The sequence below is a fragment of the Psammomys obesus genome, unplaced genomic scaffold (assembly GCF_907164565.1).
Source record: "Psammomys obesus unplaced genomic scaffold, mPsaObe1.curated_primary_1811, whole genome shotgun sequence".
NCBI lineage: Eukaryota > Metazoa > Chordata > Mammalia > Rodentia > Muridae > Psammomys > Psammomys obesus.
In genome coordinates, this window is record NW_026596040.1 from 19,358,880 (window position 1) to 19,364,879 (window position 6,000).

At 40.3% G+C, this 6,000-nt stretch overlaps 1 protein-coding gene across 1 annotated transcript in view; it reads right to left on the minus strand.

Annotated features, from left to right (window-relative positions):
• Positions 1-6,000, minus strand: part of Fbn2 (fibrillin 2) — a 215,755-nt gene that overhangs the window by 149,547 nt on the left and 60,208 nt on the right. The window lies entirely within an intron of this gene.

Sequence of the window (6,000 nt, forward strand, 5' to 3'; positions counted from 1 at the left end):
ATCACTAAGGTAACTCCTCCTTACCCAGCAAGTATTTTCTTTTCAGACACATGATCAAGAGTTTAGAATGCCAAAGTAACTTGAGGAAGATAGATTTTGCATAGTAAATCTATATTTGGGCTGTCCAAACAGTGCATAAATAGGTCTAACAAGCTGACATCCATCTCTGTATCAGTCTGTAATTGCATGGTTAGCTCAATTAGGAAGAAAAAAAATACTAAGAAAGGCCTGCTGTCATAGATTCTTTTCAGGCAAAGTTAGTGTTATATTCTCTTTTCTCTCTATCAGATGGCCATTGTCCTGCACTGCTATAGACGATGACCAAAGTCTGAGTAAATTCGTGCATGATTGGCTCATGATGTACAAGTACTCCTTCAACCTTCCTATGGGCTCATGACTCTTATGAGGACTCTCCATGTCATCCCTACACATCCAAGTGTAAGGTCTAGAGCCAAGGTATCTCTGTGTTGCTTTATAGCCCATCCTTAGGCACACTGATCCAGAGTCAGCATATTTAACACAGGGTTCAAGAGATCCATATGCATCTCAAAGCTTGAGGGATGAATCACACTGAAGGCGACTCAAAGGCTGGCTCTGGGCATTTCCAGTCTACTTTCCTCAACACTGTAAATTTACTTCCATAAACATTCTAGGCATCCTTAAACATTCTTGTAGACAAAACTGAACCACCAACAAGACAGCCTTTGAGTGTTACTGGCGCTGATTTGCAAGATGTGAAAACAAGGGAAAAGTCAGTTTCCCAATGACCAATGGATGTAAGGCCCTGGCTGTGTAAGGAGAATACATATAAAAAAGTTCTCTTTCCAGAAAGACTATATCTCGTTATTGACCAACTCTTGGGAACATAAGATGTCTCTTGGGCTTTCATTTCAAAGATTACTGGTATGATTTTTTATGAAAAGCTTCCACCATGAAAATCAAACTTGGAGAGCAATGACATTCAGAATGACATGCAGAATGTTCTACAGCATATAAAGGCTGCGCATGATCAAACAAAACTGAAAACCACATAAAGCTGTGTTTAATGAAAAAATGAGGCTTCCTCATAAACAAGAAATGGATATTTTAAAAGTTCAGTGTATTTGAGAGTTAACATACTGATAAGTAAATTCAACATAATGAAACAAAATCTAGAGCAGGCATTTTGGCACAAGCTGGGCTAAAGTTCTTATACTCTTGCCGCTCAACCTCCACAAAAATAGCTCATTTTAATCCTTCATAAGAACAGCAGATGTACTGGTTTCAAACTGCATTCTTGAAGAATATTCTTTTATGCATAAGGGAAGATATACTAACCTTACAAATAAGCATTTGCCACGTCATAACTTTTTAAAATCTTCATAAAACCCATGTTTGGCCATTCTAAAAATTGGGTTTGTGGTTTTCGATTATATCAAGTTCTGGACATGTAGGAAAACCCCATTTCTTACCAAAAGATGATAAAATTATGATGTCTCAAGATGCAGGCATAAATACTTATCTTCAAAATATTTAAGGTTTTCAGAACCCCAAGGAAGAGGCCTATCGGGCCTTCCTCTAACCCATCCTCAAGCAAACCAACTGTCCAGGAGACCCATCCCTCTATCTAACCACAGTACCTCCTTAAAATGAGGGCCTCTTAGCATAGTCTCCATGGACATAAACCGCTGTGTGCCCTTCGCAAATGGCCTTTCTGGTGGAATGAACTAATGTAGGCTAATGCAGATAACCCTAGGTTCCCTTCCCAATAACGGGTTTCCTTCTTCTTTCCCCTGTTGTTTATACTTTCCTCTACACCAGCTGTGTAGAATCTTTTTAAAAAATTAATTTATTTGTATTCAACTTTACATCCTGATTGTAGCTCCAACCCTCCTCACCTTATAGTCCCAGCCTTCCTCCCTCCCCTCTCCCCTATTCCTCAGAAAAGGGAGCCCCCCCTTCTCATCCACCCCAGCTCATCAAGTTGCATAAGGACTGAAAGTTCCCTCTTCCCTGTGGCCTGGTGAAGCAGTCCTGCTAGGGGAAAGTGATTAAAAAGCTGGCATGAGAATCCATGTCAGATGCAGCCCACCCCCGTTCCCCTTTTTCTTACCTGAGGACCCACATGAAGTCTAAGCTGCCCCTAGGCTACATTTTTGTAGGAGGGTTTAGGTTCAGTCTATGCATGGTCCTTGGTTGATGCTTCAGCCTCAGCAAAGCCCCTCTGGGCCCTGGGCTCTGTTGGCCTTTTTGTGGAGCTCCTGTCATCTCCATGTCCTTTTCTCTTTCCTCCCACTTTTCCACAAGACTCCCTAAGCATTGCCCAATGTTTGGCTGTGAGTCTCAGCATTTGTTTTAAGGCATTGCTGGGTAGAGCTTCTCAGAGGACAGCTCTGACAGGCTCCTGTTTGCAAGCTTAGCATAGTATCCTTCATAGTGTCATGGGTTGGCTCTCTTCTATTGGGTGGGTCTTTGGTTGGGCCAGGCATTGAGTGGACATTGCTTCAATTTCTGCTCTATCTGCTCTGTCTTTATCCTTGCACATCTTGTAGGTAGGGTAAATTTTGGGGAGAAGTTTTCATGGGTGGGTTGGTTTTTCCCTCCCGCTACTGGGAGACTTGTGGAGTTAGAAGGTGTCTCCTATGGCCTCTGCTACTAGGAGCCTCTGCTTGACTACCCTTCATCTCCTCCCAGGAGCCTACCCTGACTAAGATCTCCGGCTTGTCACAGAGCTACCCCCACCCTCAGTTTTTCTTTTCTCTACAGGCCTTCTGTCCTCTTGCTCTTGCTCTCCTCAGGCATGATCTCCACCTCTTAACTCTCTGTGCCCCTTCTCCTACCTTGTTCCCTTACTTCAACCATTACCCCTGCCTATTCTCTTTCCCCTCCTGAGTGAGATTTCTGCATTCCCCCCTGGATCTTCCTTATCAAGTATCTTCTTCAGGTCTGTGACTTTTAGTTTGTTTATCCTGTACTATATGGCTGAAATCTACTTATAACTGAGTACATACCATGTGTATCTTTCTGGGTGTGGATTCTCTCTCAGGATGATCTTTTCTAGTTTCATCCATCTGCCTGAAAATTTCATGATTTCTTTGTTTTTAATAGCGGACTAGTATTCCATTGTGTAAATGCACCACAGTTTCTTTATCCATTCTTTGGTTGAGGGACATATAGGTTGATTCCACATTCTGGCCATTACAAATAAAGCTGCTATGAACAAAGCAGGGCAAGTGTCCTTGTTGTATGGTGGAGTGTCTTTTGGGTATATACCCAGGAGTAGTATCACTGGGTCTTGAGGAAGAGCTTTTCTCAATCTTTTGAGAAAGCTGCAGACTGATTTCCAAAGTGGTTGTACAAGTTTGCATTCCCACCAGCAATGGAGAAATGTTCCTCTTTCTCCATACCCTAGCCAGCATGTGCTGTCACTTGAGATTTTGATCTTAGGCATTCTGGCTGATGTGAGATGGAATCTCAGGGTCTTTTTGATTTGCATTTCCCTGATGACTAAGGATGTTGAGCTTGGTATTTTGCTTTCTCACTAAATTGCCTTAAAGTTTAAATTCACAGTCTCAGCTCTGCATGCACTAACTGCCAATAAGCAAAACAAGAACAATCAATGCTGCATACTGAAATGGAATTTACATTCCTGGTAAGATTAAAGTATCCTTTTCCTAAATTCTACTTGTACCTTGGCTATGCACAAGGATCTTGACATTGCTTTAATTGATTGCTTGTTGATCGCGTATTCTCCTTACGAAAATTTCACCATAACGAAATATTACTGTATACTCCAGGAACCATAGGGAGTCCCAGTGGGAACAAAGCATAGGAGTTTCATTAGCTTAGTCTGTTGGAGGCAATGGGTGGGAAACTGGTAACTTACTTCTTGGGATATGCCCAATAAAAACTGCTAATAATTAGGCTGTGGCCTAATTATTATTGTCGTTTTTATTTCCTAATACCTAAGTGAAATAGCACTGTCTGAGAATTTTATGCAATTTTATTTAATATTTATCTTTTTGTCTTGTTTTGTTTTTTGGAGACAAATTTTCTCTGCGTAGTCTTGGCTGCCTTGGACTTGCTTTGTAAACCAGGCTGGTCTCAAACTCACAGAGATCAACCTGACTCTGCCTCCCTGAGTGCTGCGGTTATGGATGTGCACCACTGCGCCTGGCTTATCTTATTGTTTTCTTATACAGGTGTGCAATTGCACAAATAAAAGTCGGAGGGAAGAGACATCTGTGCCACAGCTCATATATGGAGGTGAGAAGAAAACCTTGTGTACTCAACTTTCTTCTCCCCAATTTATGTGTGTCCTAGAAATAAAACTCAGGCCCGTAGGCTTTTGCCTTGGCGTAGCAAGCTATTTTAGCTGCTGAAGCATCTTCCTGGCTCTTTATTTTATGCTCTTGCACATTAGGGCAATTAGCAAACTCATGAAAAAAAAATCGACAACCTCTTGCATTTCTTTCCTCTCCAAACAACTTAATTGAAGTATATTACATGTTGCAAATATATCTATCTTAAATATACAATTATATAATTTGCGGTGCCTTTATTGAAATGAGCAACTATTATCACAATCTAGTTCTGGAATATTATTGTTACTTCCCAACATTCCTGAAATCTATTACCAGCCCAATCCTAGACAACAGTTCTCCAGGCCCTGTCACTACAAATTTGCATTTTTGAGACAATTCAAATAAATAAATGACCTCATAGGCCTGAATCTGCATGTGGGAATTATCCTTTAATGAGTGAGGCAAAACGCTCTAGAGCCTGATGGAGGAGGGCTAGGTTACAGAAATGCAAGCATCTATAATGGTAGAGGAGATGCAGCGGAGATGAGAGAGGGGATTAAAAGAACAAAGTGGGTGTAAAAAAAGCCATAAAAATACCCAGTACCAAGTGATAAATATGGATCTATTTGCATTCTTCTACATGCAGACATCTAGTTAGACCATCACCATTTGTTAACAACGCTTCCTTTTTTTCCATTGTATGGTTTTGGCTTCTCCATCAAAAATCATGTGTCTGTAGGTATGCAGGTTTATTTCTGGGTTTTTTTTTTCAGTTCTATTGTTCAAATTGTCTTTTTATATGCCAGTACCATGAGGTTTTTATTACTATTTCTCTGTAGTACGGCTTGAAAGCAGGGATGGTAATGCCTCCAGGAGTTCTTTTATTGTACAGGATTGTTTTAGCTATCCTGGGTTTCTTATTTTTCCATATGAAGTCGAGAATTGCTCTTTCAAGGTTGGTAAAGAATTGTGCTAGAATTTTGATGGAAATAGCATTGAATCTGTAGATTGCTTTTGGCAGGATGCTCATTTTTACTATGTTAACCTTACCAGTCCATGAGCATGGGAGATCTTTCCATCTTGTGATATCTTCTTCAATTTCTTTCTTCAGAGACTTGAAATTCCTGTTATACAGGTCTTTCATTTGATTGGGTAGAGTTGCCCCATGATATTCTATATTATTTGTGACCATTGTCAAGGGTTTTGTTTCCCCAATTTCTTTCTCAGCCTGTTAATTTTTGTATCCAGCCACTTTGCTGAAGATGTTTATCAGCTGCAGGATTCTCTGGTTGAAGGGGGCCACTTATGTCTACAATCATATCATCTGTGAATATCAATACTTTGACATATTCCCTTCCACTCACACAAAAAGCCGGGTGTGGTTGTATGCATCTGTAAATCTGTAATCCTGGTGAAGGTAATAAAAATAGTAGGATAGAATTACTAGGAACTGGAGCTTGTTAGTCTGTCAGTGTAGCCAACCAGTGATCATCAGGTTGAGTGAGAGATCAAATTTCTAAAAATAAGTCAGACAGGTGATAGGAAGGGGGAAAACGGAAAAAACAGGGAGAGGGAAACGAAGAGGAATAAACAACACTAAGGATGTTTGAGAAAGCATCAGGGAATCATATTATTTATATATAGGCAAAATTACACATAATGTATATAAGTAGATAGATAGATAGATAGATAGATAGATAGATAGATAGATAGATAG